Genomic DNA, 17,035 nt, shown 5'->3' on the forward strand with positions numbered 1-17,035 from the left:
TTTCAATGACTTAATGGCAACTGGCAAATTTTATACCTTTTACAAAGGATTTTTTTCCCTGAAAATTTTTGTGATTGATGGTATACAGCCAACTACAGGAAAAACATTTTCTTTTCTGTGGATTTTGAATTTATTCCATTTGGCTTTGCCACACAAGATAAAACCAAATACATAGTGATCTCGTTGACAACATACATCTGACGTTGGAGCGTAACAGCCTGTCCACATGAGGTCGGTTTGCCAACGTCGACGTCGCGGTTTACCTGAAAAACCAAACCGCCGCGGTTCAAGTTGCCAAGGAACAAATGGAATCGTACATATGTATGCAACCGCTCCGTCGTCAAACCGCGGGGGTTGTAGGTTTACTAGGGGAGGAATAGGACCGCCAGTCAACCGCTCTCATGTGTACGATACAAACGTCGGCTAAGCGCGGTGTCAACCGCTGGCAAACCGCCCTCATATGGACAAGCGTTAAACCACTAAACTGTTAGAGAGGGTCGGCAAGTATAAATAGCGCCCACGTTGGGCGCCAGTGTAACAAAATTAACAATTAGACTACCCCAGCTAATTGAAATACCATTCGAAAATAATATTTCAACCAACTAAGGTAGTTATCGTCCACCCTAGCTTAGCTCAGTCTCTCAGGGTGTGTGTTCGTCTTGTCCTAATCTTAGAATATGAACTCTGAAAATTTAGAATGGAAGCAAACAAAACAGTATTTTTAACCAATCATGTTTATTGTTCAATAAAGATATAATCATTAGAAACAAAAATATGACCTATTAAATGCGTTAACAAATATATTCAAATTCTTGCCAAAAAACTAACAATCTCTGGATTATACTTATGGCTTTTGGTATCTGGTTCGCTGGTAACTTCTTGATGTCGAATGGTACTGCTGTTGGTTCTGCAACTGGCTCTGGTGTTGCAGGTGTTCAGGGCCACCAGGCCTACAGGTGGTGATCGTTGCAGTCTAGATGTCATGTTCCTCGTTCTTGTATCGCCAGCGATTTGAGGGTGCTTGAAGCTCCCGGAGGGAGGAAAGTGGCTTTATTCCCAAAAACTAGAAGAATAATGCGTATAAGTGACAATATAAGTGACAATCAAGAAGTTAAAAAACCAAATTGTACCTTTGCCAAATAGTATTCAAAAACTAGTAGATGGCAAGGGCACATTAAATGGAATTAAGATGAAGGGAATAGTTAAATTATTTGATTACTAAAAGCATATCAATAGATGAAATGAAATATAGAAACCAAACACATGGTTGAACATTTGGAGGGTAGGTATAAGAAAAAATGATTATAAAATTTAAAATTAGACTATAAAAAGCTTACAATAAAAACTCACCCCAAGAGAATATGTAGTGTTGATGGAAAATGTTTTAATTTTGAAGCTTCTTCGGCTTTTAGACCGAAATTAATTTTCCACCACCATACTGAAAATTGAGAGACGAAGTGTCACTGCCATGCCATGACAGTGGGACGTAGGAGGTGGCAGGCGTGTTCCGTATTAAAAACAGATATCTACAGAGTAAGGATATACGGGGTACGTTCAGTATGTTTAGTTGATGATTTAAGTAAAGAGATATAGTAAATAGAGGATAATAAAAGAGGACGCCAACGAGTTTTTAACGAAGAAAACAGGTAAATCAAATAGAAAAAAATTATTAATGAAATATTAACGAAAATAGAATAAAATAATTATTTAAAAATAAAATATCAAAGATGTGACGTTTGTAACGTTACAAACTCACAGTTAGATCATGATGAAGAGATAAAGGTCAGAATAGAAATAGCTCTAAAATAATTTATAAAATACAAGTGCATGTTTACAAATAAGAAATTGAGTATGGCTATCAGATTGAGGTTCGTCTAATATTATGCTTGGTGCAACTACTATGTGGGTAGAGGCTTGGACTCTAAAAGCCCAATCCGTAAAAAAATTGGAGTCATTCGAAATGTGGTTATATAGGCGTATTCTGAAGATTCCTTAGACTGCAAAAGTCTCAAACGAAGAAGTGTTAAGACGAATTGGATATGGCAAAAAGCTTATCATCATCATTAGCCCATAGTCGTCCACTGCTGAACATAGGCCTACTCGAAAAACTTCCATTCAGATCTATCGTGCGCTGCTGCAATCCAGTTTGTACAAATCCTCTTGATGTCGTCAGTCCATCTTGTGGGTAGTCTTCCCGGGATTCGTCTATCCGCTCTCGGTCTCCACTCCAAGATTTTTTTGGTCCACCTATCATCTCTCATTCTAGCGACGTTTCCTGCCCACTTCCATTTAATTTTGGCTATGTGTTTTATTATGTCTTCTACACCACTTCTTCTACGAATTTCTTCGTTTCTTACCCTATCTCTTAACGTTATGCCCAACAATGATCTTTCCATTCTACGTTGCGTCACTTGTAGTTTCGTGCAGATGTCCTTGTTAGGGTAAGTGTCTTTGCGCCATATGTAAGAACAGGCAGGACACATTGATTAAAGGCTCTTCTGTTTAAGCTGATAGGTATATCATCTTTAAAAATATCATGTAGTCTTCCATATGCTGCCCATCCCAGATTTATTCTTCTAAGCAGCTCAGCAGTTTGACTGTCTCTGCTAATTTTTACAGTATGTCCAAGGTATATGTAGCTGTCAACAACTTCAATTTCGACGTCTTCTACCTTTAAAGGATGGCTCGGAACTAAATTCGTCATCATTTTGGTTTTTTGGTAATTAATATTTAGACCTACTTTACGCGCTGCATCGCGGAGTTCATTCAACATATCATTGGCAGTTTTTAGGTCATTTGAAATCAGAACAATATCATCTGCGAATTGTAGATGACTAGCCATCTCACCATCGATAAATCGATATTTAATCCTTTATTTTCCCATTCCAGTGATTTCAAAGCATGTTTAAGTACAGTAATGAACAACTTAGGCGACATAGTATCTCCCTGTCGAATACCTCTCCTGAAAAGCTTATGAACGCGAAAAACATCGTATCTGGGCCACATACTTAGAAACCATAAATACTCTCTGCTAGACGTCATCATGCAAGGAAGAGTAAAGGGAGGAAAAGACTTGGGAAAAAATAAATCTTGGCTGGGGAATATCAGAGATTCGACTAACCTCAGGGTTAAACATATATTTTACGTTGCAAAAGATAGGGAAGCGTTTGAAGAAGTGATCGCCAATCTTCGTTAGCAGACGCCACAATAAGAAAAAGAAGAATGCTTTTCCTAATCGAGAACTTCCAATACACCTGTCTACAATATCTACAACTAGGTATTTATGCAAACTATTAAAGTAAGTCGGTACAATATGTAGATTAAAGAGTGTGTGCGGTACGTTACGTGACAGTAAGTACTCACTAGTATTTATGTAGAACAACAAAAACTAGCTTAGCTACTTCCCACCAACTATTTAATTTATTTTAACAGCAAATTATACACGGACGCTATGTACTTACAGCCTATAAATATTGATTGAATGCTTCATTTTAATGCTTTCCCACCGGCTGGCGGATTCTAAAAAATTCGCGCTCCTTTTCAAACGCTCCCGCTTGGTTGTGCAGTACGCAGAAAAGATTCTCCCGCATATTTATTGCAACTTCCAAGTAAATCTTACAAAAATAGAACCTTGCTACAGGAACAAGCAATCGGCTCATGAATGAAAACTATGAATGGATCTGTAAATATCTAAATATTTTTATGGGAGTGGCTATTTCTCTCAGTGGACGTGGATTTAAGTAAAGTAACCTTCATCGTATGTATATATTATTATAGTTCTGAATTTCATTACTTTATTTTTAAATATTATGTTTACATGAGATTAAGCCACAGTTATTGATTATTACATTTTTAACCAACTCATATATGACGTTTTGATTTCGATTTTTTAAGAAAGGAAACAACAAAACAACACAAGCAATGCAGAAACACTCACGAAAAAGGGCTCAAGGGGGACAACGATACCATTATATAAAGAATATAAAAGGATATAAAAAAGAAGAATGTGTGTGTACTTTGTACGCACGTAAGAAGTTATACTTCTATTATATGATTATATGATTATAAACGAAATTAATATACTTTTTATTTATATTTTATTTAAATATTAAACTAATTTATACTTACTACTTCTCAAACATTTTTATTAAAACAGTGCCAAAAATTAAAATAATAAAAGAATAAAACACACACAAACACATTAAAAATGCCACAAATGATTTCTGAACATTAATTGTCGGAAATTTTTTTAACAAAATACGTATTTTCTGAAAATAAAATTATATAATAAATATACTTACAATCATAAAATGTATAAAAAAAAATAAAAAAATAAAAGTTTATATTGGGATCCGAACCAACTTACCAGCGCGGCTGGTATTGGCGTTGTATTGGGGTTCACTCGCATTAAACGCTTCGCCACGGAGACAGTGTGTCATTATGTGCGAAGATCGACTAACTAAACGGATTAAACTTTTGACATTTTTGAATTATGTAAATTAAATTATTTTGATTTTGAATTGAAATGATTTAGAATTGAAAAAATACAACAAAACATAGAGTAAGAAAACAATATATTAGGTGAATATTGATAGAAATTTTGATGGTAATCAAATTATGTAAATAAAAGTATTACATACTATGTATTTTGGTAGGTTCAAATAGGTAGGTACCTATGATACATTTACAATTATTACGTACCTGTTGCTTTAAAAACTATTTAAAAATCACTACAATTATAAACTTTTTTGTTTCTGTCCTCACAACAATAATACTAATATATTATACATTTGTTTACCTTCATATTGAACAATTATTTATTATTGACAGATCATTTCAACAGCCAATCAGAGCCCGTATAACGACTAATAAATTTCGCAATCACTTGCATCGTGCAAAGTGGCTATGTTCAAATATCATAACAAAATTTGATCAACTATTTTTAAAACACTTAACAGTGTAAGATTCTTTAGCTTTGAATAAGCGAGATCGTAGATCGTCCCGGTTGATTGTTGTTATCCACAGTTCTCTACGCCTTCGAGCTAATAGGTTTTTTATCAGTAATTTTGCGGCACTCATACTAGTCACAGTTTGATGGGCTTTCACATTGGCATGCAACAATCATCTCTTCTATGTTAATAAGTCCAAAAATATAATATGAAAACTATTTAAAAAGGCAGTATAACCATTAACTAACTTTTTGTTTGTTGTTTCTCTTCCTACACATTTTAAAACGCAACAACCATACATATCCAAACCACAGTCCCACAGCTGTACCACAGCTGCCATATTGGATAATTTTTGTCATGTCATTTGAACATCCAATCAGAACAAAGTTGTAATGCGACTGCGCCGGGATCAAAGGTTTTAATCCTATTAAAATTCACCCTCCTATCGCGCGTAAAGAAGTGTAACTTCAAAAATTGAAAAGGATAGGAAACAAGTACATCACAACAACATTCAAAACAACCAATACACTGAGATATTATATGCTGTCCAAAACCAAACCCAACAAAAAACAAGATAGATAAAGAAACTGCATCTATAATATGCCCTGTTAATGCAACAACTTCTACGTGGGAGAACCGCAAGACTATGAAGTGTCAGGAAAAACGAGAGAGAAACATACATTAGGAACAGAGACTTCGAGAAATTCCAGATATTTAAACATACCTAGGACATCGAATACAGAATAGAATGGAAAGGTGCATCAATAATCATGAAATAAACAGATATGAACAAGAGAATGTAACAAACATCAGCAGAATGTAGCAAACTTTGTTTGCCAATCCTAAAAAAAAGAAGTTAACAACAAGAACATACCGACAATAACGGAGTAACATATCACCTACAATCTCATACACAATACACATGCAACGCACAATAAACAAACTACTTAAAAAATCTAGTTTCACAACTTAATATTCCTACGGTAAACCAGAATTTGATATTCCTAGGATAAAACAACACCCTCAAAATTTTTTCAACAATACAAAGTCTATTGCCTGCAGTGTTGCCAATCGGCGGATAATTATCCGATTTGCGTACCTTTTTGAGAGTTGTCGTATCTTCTTCGTATCTTTAAATAAATCGGATATTTGCGGATATTTTTCAGTGTATCTACCATCGACTAAAGCTTTCTCATCCATATATTCCCAACACCAACAACACATTAATTTTGTTTGGTTCCATCCAAATTTTTATAAATAGCCTATACTGGTTAAATGTTAGTGGCATCCTATACTTTCCATCTTTTGACAAAATGGACATGTGCCGATTCTTTTGTTTAGAATGTAAATGCACAATTGCATCCACTTAAGGCATACTAATCCAATTCAAATTTCAAAAACCGTCTGCCGTCCGATGTTATTTATATGAGTTTTTAGTTTTTAGTCTTTAAACTTATGAAAGCTAATTCACGCACGATTTTGTTTTATTTTCATTTTATGTAGTGCAGTGCTTAAGTAAACCTCTCGTCTGTCGAAATAAGTTTTGGTTTGTGAAAATACTTTTTTATAATGGATAAATGGTTAATAAAAAACGAAGGTGGGTAAGGTACTATGCAGAAAAGAACTTTCCGGCACAGAAACGTCACTTTTCTGCACACTACTGTCAGTTATTTTGTGAGAAAATATTAAGTTTGTTAACATAAAATTGTGCAGAAAAATGCATTTGGAATAGTGGTTGTAGAAAAATCTACTTATTTGAAACTAGTAATATCTAGATATCTACTAATGAACTCAAAAATCCTTCAAATTTTTTGCCTATAAAAATTATTTAGTCGGGCATTAACGTTGAACGCACCACGGGTATTATGGATAATAACTTTGATACCTTAATAACTACAAGAATGTCAAATACATTTCTATTGTTTTAGTTGTAATAAATCTTTAGTTCTTAAAAGAGCGTAGGCGCAAAATTTCGGACCAATAATCTTTAAACGTATTCATATTTTTCTAATCCTGAGAAAACTAATAAATATTTTTTAAAAATTTGAACGCTGAATGAAAGATTACATTATTACCGAGGGCTGAAAGTCCCTTAGAATAAACAAAATGTTTCTTTTGAATGAGATATTTGAAATTAAAAATCACACTCAATATTCTCTTTTCCTTTTACCCCTGTAATATATTAGAATAAAAATTATAGAAGTCTTCAGGGACTTTCGGCCCTCGGTAATAATGTAATTTTTCATTCTGCGTTTAAATATTTAAATAATACTTATTAGCTTACTCAGGACTCGAAAAAAATAATGCATTTTAAAAGCATTGACCAGAAATTTTGCGCCTATGCTCTTAATGTAGCTGTAGTTCATTTTGTATTGATTTATTTATTATTTATTTTTCCAGTATCTAGTTTTAGGTAGTTATTACGTTTTAATAAAATAATATTTAAAAGTGTTTTTTTTTTACTTAAATAATTATAATAAATTAATATAATGATCCAAATAATGAAATATTTAAATTTATTTATTTATTTGAATTTAACACTTACGATAATACAGAATACGAATAATATAATAATAGTAAGTAAATAGTATTTACATACATGAATTAGGTAATAATCAGCTAGGATACGAGATTTTCATCTATAAACGAAAATTTTTAAACTGTGAAATAAAGAATCCAGTAGATTAAAGGGCCGGTTGTTCGAACGCTAATCAGAAATGGAATCAACTGATCATTATCAAATATTTAATTACTGTCAATGTCAACTTTGATAGGGTTGCTGAAAACATAATTGATTACAATTATGAGATTAATTGATTAATTAATCAATTATGTTAATAATTGTTACGTTAATTGATAATTAATAATTAATCAATCAATTATGTTAATTATCATAATATTAATTGATTACAATCAACTGATTGGCGTACGAACAACGGATTTTGTTATTTGATGGTTGTTAAGGGGACTAAAAGAATAACGTTGGCAACATTGATTTTAATAACAGAAAAATTTTTAACTTAGCGTACCTTTTCGTGACAAATCGGATATTTTTCGAGCGATCATCGGATAATCTAGAGAAATGCGATTGGCAACACTGATTGCCTGCAAGATAGAGGCCAAGTATCTCAAATTTTCAAAAGATATAACATACATATTAACCACTTGATCATATATTTTAGAAGAACTTGTTTTTAATAATCTTTTTTGAGAACGATTTCCGGAATGGAAATCGAAACGTCAAACGTTAATTGGTTAAAATATAATTTTCATTACAATCAATAACTATAGCTTGTAAATGCCATGTAAATATAATATTTAATTTAGTCATGCCACAACAAAGTAATTTCAGAACCTTATCTTATTTTTGTATAATGGTAGGAGAGCCCAAGCGGGGATTTTTGCAGTTACTCGAGCGCGTCAGATTATCATATGGGGAGAAACTTGGTACCCTGCAGATGTACCTCTGTCATATATTGGCTCTTAATACAGGGGAGTTCGTTAAGAGGGGCCCGGAAAAAAAATCTATCCTTAAAAATACTCGAAATTGTCAGATTAAGATAAGGTAAGTTAAGTACATGCAAAAGAGTGTATATTTCAAAAAGATCGAAAAACTAAAAACTACGTTTTCAATATTTTTCAAAAATCTATCGAATGATACCAAACGTGACTCCCCACGGAGAGGGGTAGGGGGTAAATTTAAAATTTTAAATACAAATCCCGCGATATTTCGAAAAATAAACATCAGATCGAATAACTGCAAAATACACTTATTCAGTATTTTTGAAGAATCTATCGAATGATACCAAACACGAACCCCCAAGGAGGTGGGATGCGGGGTTACTTTAAAATCTTAAATAGGAGCAGATTTGGATTCTTTACGTAAAAATAAGCAACTTTTATTAGAAACATTTTTTCGAATTATGGATAGATGGCGCTATAATCAGAAAAAAGAATGTGTGTGTACTTTGTACGCACGTAAGAAGTTATACTTCTATTATATAATTTCAACGAAATAAATATACTTAACAGTTACAATACAAAAAATTAACAATAATTACCAAAAATTAACCAAATCTTAACAATGCCAAATATTAAAAAAAAAAAAAAGAAAAAAGTATGAATCGTCCGGGATTTGAACCCGCAATCTCGCGATTTCTCGATAATACATTTACACATTTACGATAATACATCTGAATAAATAATACATTTACTAAAAAACACTAATATATTATTTTAATGGCTTATTTGCGCTGATACATAATTTGAAAGATTAGCAACTAAACGTCATACTGTCTGTGTGCGCATGCGCGCAGATTTATGAAAAATTTTACTCTTAATCGCGCCTAAAGAAGTATAACTTCAAAACAATTGTTGGAAATGGAAAATTAAATTAAGAAATGGAAAGTCCCCACAAAAATGGAAAATTTTACTTACCTTTTTTTGGTTTTAGGACCTAATAATCACAACCCAATAGGTTCCCACAGCGCTCGAGTGATTGCACATTTAGCATACTTTGCTCCCCTACTATAAATGCTTGTTCCTGTTTCTAATTTTTCAAATACCTTTACTAATTTTATTTGTATCTCAACTAGTACCATTAAATCATTCACAAAAGCATTGGTGCTTCTTGAAGAAAAATTGTCTCATTTCTTTCTAAATCGTTGCTTATTCTTATCCTTGCTAGAAGTAAATTAAACAAAGTTGTCGATAGTGGGTCTTCCTGTTTCAGCCTTCTTTTAACTTAAATAGTATCTAATCTTAATTCTCCCCACATAACCTCTTCCACATAACTTTCCTTCATCTTTTATTTCTGCATCCTTTAGTTTGCTGCTGTAATATCTCGGAATAATTTGTCTTGATGTCTGATCTGTTTACTTTTTCTCCGACTACTAAAATTGATTCTTAGTTACTTATAAAGTTTAGTATCTTCTTCTTTAGGTAAACTGTATATTTAGACGTTGGCTGTCATCATGTTTACAATTTCCTGAAACCTTTCTTTATCGACTGCTGCGCAAAATAATTGTTCTACTGTGGAACCTTACCATTGTCTAATATTACGCAGCCATGAATCCATCTCTTTCCCTCCACTTTTCCTTGTGTTATAAAGCGAAGTGTATTTAGATCACCTGATTATATGGCCGAAGTATTCCGTTTTTCTTCTCTTTCTGAAGTTGATGAGCAGACGTTCTGAATTCATCATTTTAAGAACATCTCCATTGGAAACCCACGATATTTTTAGGGTCCGTCGATCACAGTTTGAATGCTTCCAATTTGTTTAGCACTGTGTTTTTTAATGTTCATGTTTCACAACCAAATAGGATAAACCATACATACCATTTCAGAACTTGCTCTATTCTTGCAAATATGTATCCACAGGTTTCTGTTACATAAACACAGGTCATAAAAGCCTTACTTGATACTGGTTATTATCTCTTCATAAGAGTCACAATTTACATTTAACCAGCTGCCAAAGTATTTAAAGGGGTTTACACGTTCTACAAGGTGTCCCGAAAAGATTGGTCATAAATTATACCACACATTCTGGAGTCAAAAATAGTTTGATTGAACCTAACTTCCCTTTGTACAAATGTGCTCATAAAAAAAGTTATAGCCCTTTGAAGTTACAAAATGAAAATCGATTTTTTTCAATATATCGAAAACTATTAAAGATTTTTTATTGAAAATGTAGATGTATCATTCTTATGGCAGGATCATCTTAAAACAAAATTATAGTGAGATTTGTCCACCCCATAAAAATTTTATGGGGGTTTTGATCCCTTAAACACCCCCAAACTTTTGTGTACGTTCCAATTAATTCATTATTGTGGTACCATTAGTTAAACACAGTGTTTTTAAAACTGTTTTGCCTCTTAGTCTTTTTTTGATAAGTCACCTTTTATGGAGATGTGGCTTCTTTTTCAAAATATACCTAAAAATATGAATTATAAATAAATTTTCATATTATTACCAGGTCTCTATAATCGTACTTAACCATATACAAATATGTGGTGGATTCGATAAATATTCAAAATATCTCGATAAACACTGGCTTATCGAAAAAGTCCTAAGAAGCAAAAATGTTTTAAAAATAGTGTGTTTAACTAATGGTGTCACAATAATAATTAAATTGGAACGTACACAAAAGTTTGGGGGGGGCTTAAGGGAACAAAACCCCCATAAAATTTTTATGGGGTACACAAATTTTACTTTAATTTTTATTTAAGATTCTGCTGTCATAAGAATGCCACATGTCCATTTTCAATGAAAAATCTCTAAGAGTTTTCGATATATGAAAAAAAATTGATTTTCATTTTGTAACTTCCAAGGGCTGTAACTTTTTTTGTGTGCACTATTGTATATAGGTAAGTGAGGTTCAATCAACCTATTTTTGACCCCAAAATCTGTGGTATAATTTATGACCAATCTTTTCGGGACACCCTGTATAAGGAGCAAACGACTGTCAATCTGAATAATGGTATCTGACCCTGTATATCTTCTCCATTAAGAAAAAGCATACCTTGATTTTGATATTTTCAGCAGCCATTCACTTTGTCTTTGAAATGTTAATTTTAAGATCATGTTGCATTTTTATTTCCTTGTAAATTTTGTTAAAGAAAGTAGGTAATGTTTTCCTCGTCGAACAGTTTTAGTAGCTCAGCAGAGATTTAATCTGGTCCAGGTGATCCATTTGCGCCCCAATTTTCCATAATTATTTTCACCGCGCCCCCCCCTCGTTCAATAACAATATATCTATGCAATAATAATACATCTTGAGCAGCATGAAACCTAATAAACTAAAAAGACATTGGGAAACGCTTCATAGTGAGTACATTAACAAACCCCGAGAATTCTTCGAGTTAAAATTAAAATGGCGCGAAAAGCAAAAATTAGTTTTAATAAAAACTTTGACTGTGAATGAAATAGCTTTACTTGCCTCTTATAAAGTCTGAAATTAAATAGCCAGATCTAAAAAGTCTAACACTATTGGTGAAGATCTTATATTACCAACTGCAATCAAAATTGTAGAAACTGTGTTTGGAGATAATTTTGCTAAAAAATTGGGGTGTATACCGTATACCTCTATCAAATGATACTGTTGCCCGCCGAATTGGTGATATAGCTGAATATGTACAGGATCAGCTAGCTAATCAGGAAGTTGCGTGAAAAGCTGTTTTCGATTCAGCTTGATGAGGCAACAGTAGCAATAAATATGCTCATTTTATTGCCTACATTCGATTTTGTGATGGCAGATCAGTAGTAGAACTACTTTTCTGCAAACCAATAGAATTGATAGCAAAGTCGCTTGAATTATTTGCTATGTTAAATGATTATATAAATGAAGCAAAAATAGAGACACTGTATGATCAACAGAGAAGCTCTGGCTTGAATATTGTGCTAACTACGGTTGTAACAATAGTTAATTATCTACATAAAAATGAGACCTTTAAAAACTAGAATCTTTTCTGTACTTTGCAAAGACATGGATGCAGTACATTCAGCATTATTATTTTATTGTGATGCAAGCTGGTTATTACGTGGGAAATTTTTACAACGTGTTTTGAATTAAGACATGAAATCGCCATTTTTCTAGAAGAATAAAAGAGGCCGCAAGCCTAGATATTTCACGATGGTTTATTTTTGATGAAATTGAGTTACTTGGTTGATATATTCGAGAAACTAAATATTTTGAACTTACAACTTCAAGGGGCCAATACACATATATTTGATACGAATGATAAAGTTACCGCTTTCTGTAGAAAATTGAAATTGTGGAGCAGAAATTTAAAGCAAAAAACCTAGAAATATTTGAAAATGTGGATGAATGTTTTAAAACTTACCAGGCTGAAGAACAACACGTGAAAGTTGTTTTTGTAACCATTGAAAATCATTTAGCAATGCTGACAAAAATTTTAAAAGATATTTTTTTGCCGACGACCAATTAATACGTACCTAATAGTTATGAGTGGGTCGGGAATCCGTTTCAAATTACACCCGAAGAGCTCTCTACTGCAGAAGAAGAAACCTTCATAGACTTCACAGCAAATGCCCAAATCAAGAAACAGTTTAATATTAGAGCCCTCTTTGAATTTTGGGCAGGGGTAAATGATGAGTTTTCTGCACTGAAAATCAGAGCGTTCCGTATACTATTACCGTTTTCACCATCCTACCTTTGCGAAACAGGATTTTCCGCGATGGCTGCTTTAAAGACCAAATATAGATCGCAGCTAAATATAGAGAAAGAACTGAGAGCGTCTATTTCTGATATTACACCCTGTTTCGATAAGCTTTGCTCTGCAAAACAGGCCCAAGGAAGTCACTAATTTACATTAAAGTTGTTGATTTAGTATTCAGTGCTCATAACTATGTATAGCTCCTTGTTCATGGGTATTTTATTTTTTTGTTTGTCAGAATTTTGTTTTGCTTTGATTTTAGTAAATTAGTCAATGTTTTAGGTGTTTTTTTTTATATTTTCACGCCCCCCCATTGCTAAAAGCGCGCCCCCCTAGGGGGCGCGCTCCACAGGTTGAGAATCACTGTCTTACGGTATTGCTTTTCTGACTTCTAACTGGTTGTCACACGTAGTATGTGTCTGTGTAGCATTCATTTTCTCGTGTCACTGATGTATTTCTCCTATCCACCCCATTGTTGTTCGTGATAACAAATTTTCCGTCTGCGGTTTTAAGTACAGTTTTCTAATTCAGGAGGTATATTTAAGTTTCTTGTGGAGGTTGTAACTATCGTGTTTTTTTACAGGTCTTATTTACATTAGTTCTCGACAGTCCCGGATTAAGAATATTGTGGCCACTAGGCAACCCAAGCTATGAGGCCCCTAAGGCCTTTGCCTTCTCTCTCCAAAACCACCTCGATTAACCCCTCCATCTCCATCTTCAATCTGCAGTTTTAAATCAACTATTTTCAATGGGAAATAAGCCACAAATTTATCAAAAAAAAAAAGATTTTTTTATTATAATGATTATTTAATTCTAATTACATATTATTTTTACGTTTTGGGCCCTACGACGCCCCTAGGCAACTGCCTACTTTGCCTAATGGTTAATCCGGCACTGGTTCTCGAGCCAAAATCCTTTGGCTTGCTAATTTTTCTTTTTGTGAGTTTGTTGATTTCGCGGTATTTGTTAATATTTCTATTTTTATGTTTCCACCGAACTTCCTTTAGTTCTAGGATTTCCTGTGTCATCCACTTATTTTTGAAAATATTTTAGGTGTTTTCGGAGACTCATTAACTCATTAGTAGAGTTTAGTACCTATACGTGAATATATTAACGCCCGTAGTTACGGTTGCTTATTCACTCCCGTGCCACTATAATTATTCACGACATGTCGTTATAACTAGTAATCGGTTATGCATTGTGTGTAGAGACTTAACATGTGTTCTATAAAATGCTTACAACTCTTTTTACTGGTACACATACCAAGTAACCTCGAAAAATTATTGCACCGTCGTGCCACTTCAGTTGTCGTCTGAGCAAATCCGAACTAGGTGTTAAAAGTAGGTGCAACATATTGTAAAACATCGTTTAATTGTTTATTGTCGCCTTGAACGACGATTTGTTGGTTTTCACTTTTGATTGCGATCGCAATTTTAATTTGCCTATAAAGATGAGTGCGTAGATGAATAGTAATGGTAATATCAATTAAACGAGCAAGTGCAACAATTGGCAACACGTTACGAATAAAGATAAGGGAAAAGGGATGAGAACATTACATTTTACAAAATATTATATGCCGAATTAATTTTTGAGCAATCAAAAAAATTTTCACAATCAATTTTTTTTTATCCTGAAGATAAATATGGTTAAGTAATTGGACTTATTTCTTGATTTATTTTCAATTTCTTGAATGTGTTTCCAACCTTTTTTTAACTACAGAAACATTTCAAAATTATATTGGAGAATTCAATGCTCAGTCACAACAGAAACCCTAACAGTAGCATAAAAGATTACGTCTGTAGATTAGGACAAGGCGGATCGCTTCTTAAATATTGAATTTATGGATTTAAGGATCTTTACGTATAATCCAACAAGAAGAAGTCGATTTTATAGCAGCTTTTAATATTTAGTGGAGGCATAAATTGAACAGTTTCTTTATATTCACTAAAAGTCTGCCTCTTCCCATCATTGCGGCTTCTATAACGATATTATCTTCTCTCGGAGCTTTATTTCTTTTCATTTTCTTTAGTGCGTTCCTTATTTGGTCAATTGATATATTAAGCATCAATTCCAATCCATGGTTGACTAATATTTTTCTTGAATTTTCTAATTTTTCTGTTAGGTGCTCATCATGGTTTTGTTGACTTCTGCATAGGAATTCTGTATAGAAATCTTCTACTATCCTTAGTAATTCATCTTTGTTGGAGATGATATTTCCATCTTTATCCTTTAATTTCAACAGCAGTCATTTGAGTGGACGGCACCCGGAGAAAGCCGTCCAAAGCTACCAAAGACGCAACAAACCGCCGGAAAGGATATAATCTCTTTATTTTTTGACCCATTTAATTCCCGCAAGGAATTTTTTTCATTGACTATTAGAAACATGGAGAAAGAAATAACAGATACTACTTAATTGGTTTATTGGAGCGTTTAAATATCGAAATCGCAAAGAAAAGACCTCATTTGTTCAAGCAACATTGTTGTTTCACTAGTCAATGAAAACGATGGCAAAAATGAACGAACAGGGCTTTGAATTGCTTCCACGCCCACCAGGTAGTCCAGATTTGGCCCCCAGCGATTATCACCTTTCTTCGATCTAAAAAGTAAGGGATATCGCTCTGATGAGGTAGTAATCGGCGAAACTGAAGCTTATTTTAATGGCAAAGGTAAATCGTCTTGCAAAAGCGGCATTCAAAAATTAAAAAATCGTTGGAATGATTGTATCGCCAATAAAGGAGATTATTTTGATTAATAAAGAATAATTTTTGCAAAAAAATGTTGTTCTACTAGTTAGGTCCAGAATTTATTAGACTACGTGCTATATAATTATTGAGCTATTTAAAAACCATTCTGCAACTTTTTCTCTCTATCTTAATGCAGTCCTGATTTTGCTGGAGCACACGTCACCGCGAGTCCACCTGTTATATACCGAGTAACAGTAAATTCTGTTACATAATCACGATTCGACAATATTATCGATTTTTCGAATGCCCGCAGAAAAAGACAAAGAAAAAAATGGTACACGACACGAAGCGATATATACGAGAACGGGACAGGACTTGATTCGTCGATTGTTTTTCAAAGGTGCGATCAGAACCATGGACGTATCCCGTGGAACCAAAGAATAAGCGTGAGAAACAAGAAATTTGACTAAAATAAAAATAAAAAAGGATTTTTTGTTATATCTATTATCTCGTATTTTTATTGACAAAAAAATAGCGAATGGGGTTAGTTCTGGAGATCTTGGGGGCTATTTCACAGTACCACCGTATCTATGTATCTATCGGATACAACTGTCGCTGTTATTATGTCAATAAGCTGTAGTTATTATTTAGCAGACGCCTAACATTTATTGTACGTTGCAGTGGTGTTCCATCATGTTGAAACCACATGTTTCGTCTAATCGTCAATATTATCTCTTAAAAAGAGGTTGGGAGCGTCAAATAGTCAAGCGTAAAGACATTCAAACTAACTTTAATTAACCATAGAAGAAGAGATGATATCGAGCAGTAACATAAAAGACCCTACCAATTTTAAAATTGCATTTAACATATCGTCTGGGTATCTCTATTCTCCATTGTCTTTTTATTTGTATCTCAAGATCTCTGAACTTGGCTATCTTCTCTGACCATTATATTTGACACGAAGGTACCACAGACTCATAAATTGATCATGACAAAAGTAACTTGACTTCTAGGTTATAAACGCATGATTTAAAATAACGTTTCGAACATATTACATACTGAATAACGATACATACAAGATACATATAGAAGATATACATAGTACCGAGATTCCTAAAAAGAATATTGGGCTTCCACGAAATGTCTCCAGCGAACAGCATATCTATGTTTTATAGACCTGACAAAGGCTTTCGATCGCATCCAAGTCGAAGACGTCTTACATTTACTG

General features: G+C 33.5%; 1 protein-coding gene across 6 annotated transcripts in view; it reads left to right on the top strand.

Moving 5' to 3' along the window:
• Window positions 1-17,035, top strand: part of LOC114326186 (mucin-17) — a 296,076-nt gene that overhangs the window by 198,692 nt on the left and 80,349 nt on the right. The gene's annotated exons all lie outside the window — the stretch shown is intronic.

The sequence above is a fragment of the Diabrotica virgifera genome, chromosome 4, assembly GCF_917563875.1.
Source record: "Diabrotica virgifera virgifera chromosome 4, PGI_DIABVI_V3a".
NCBI classification, from domain to species: Eukaryota; Metazoa; Arthropoda; class Insecta; order Coleoptera; family Chrysomelidae; genus Diabrotica; species Diabrotica virgifera.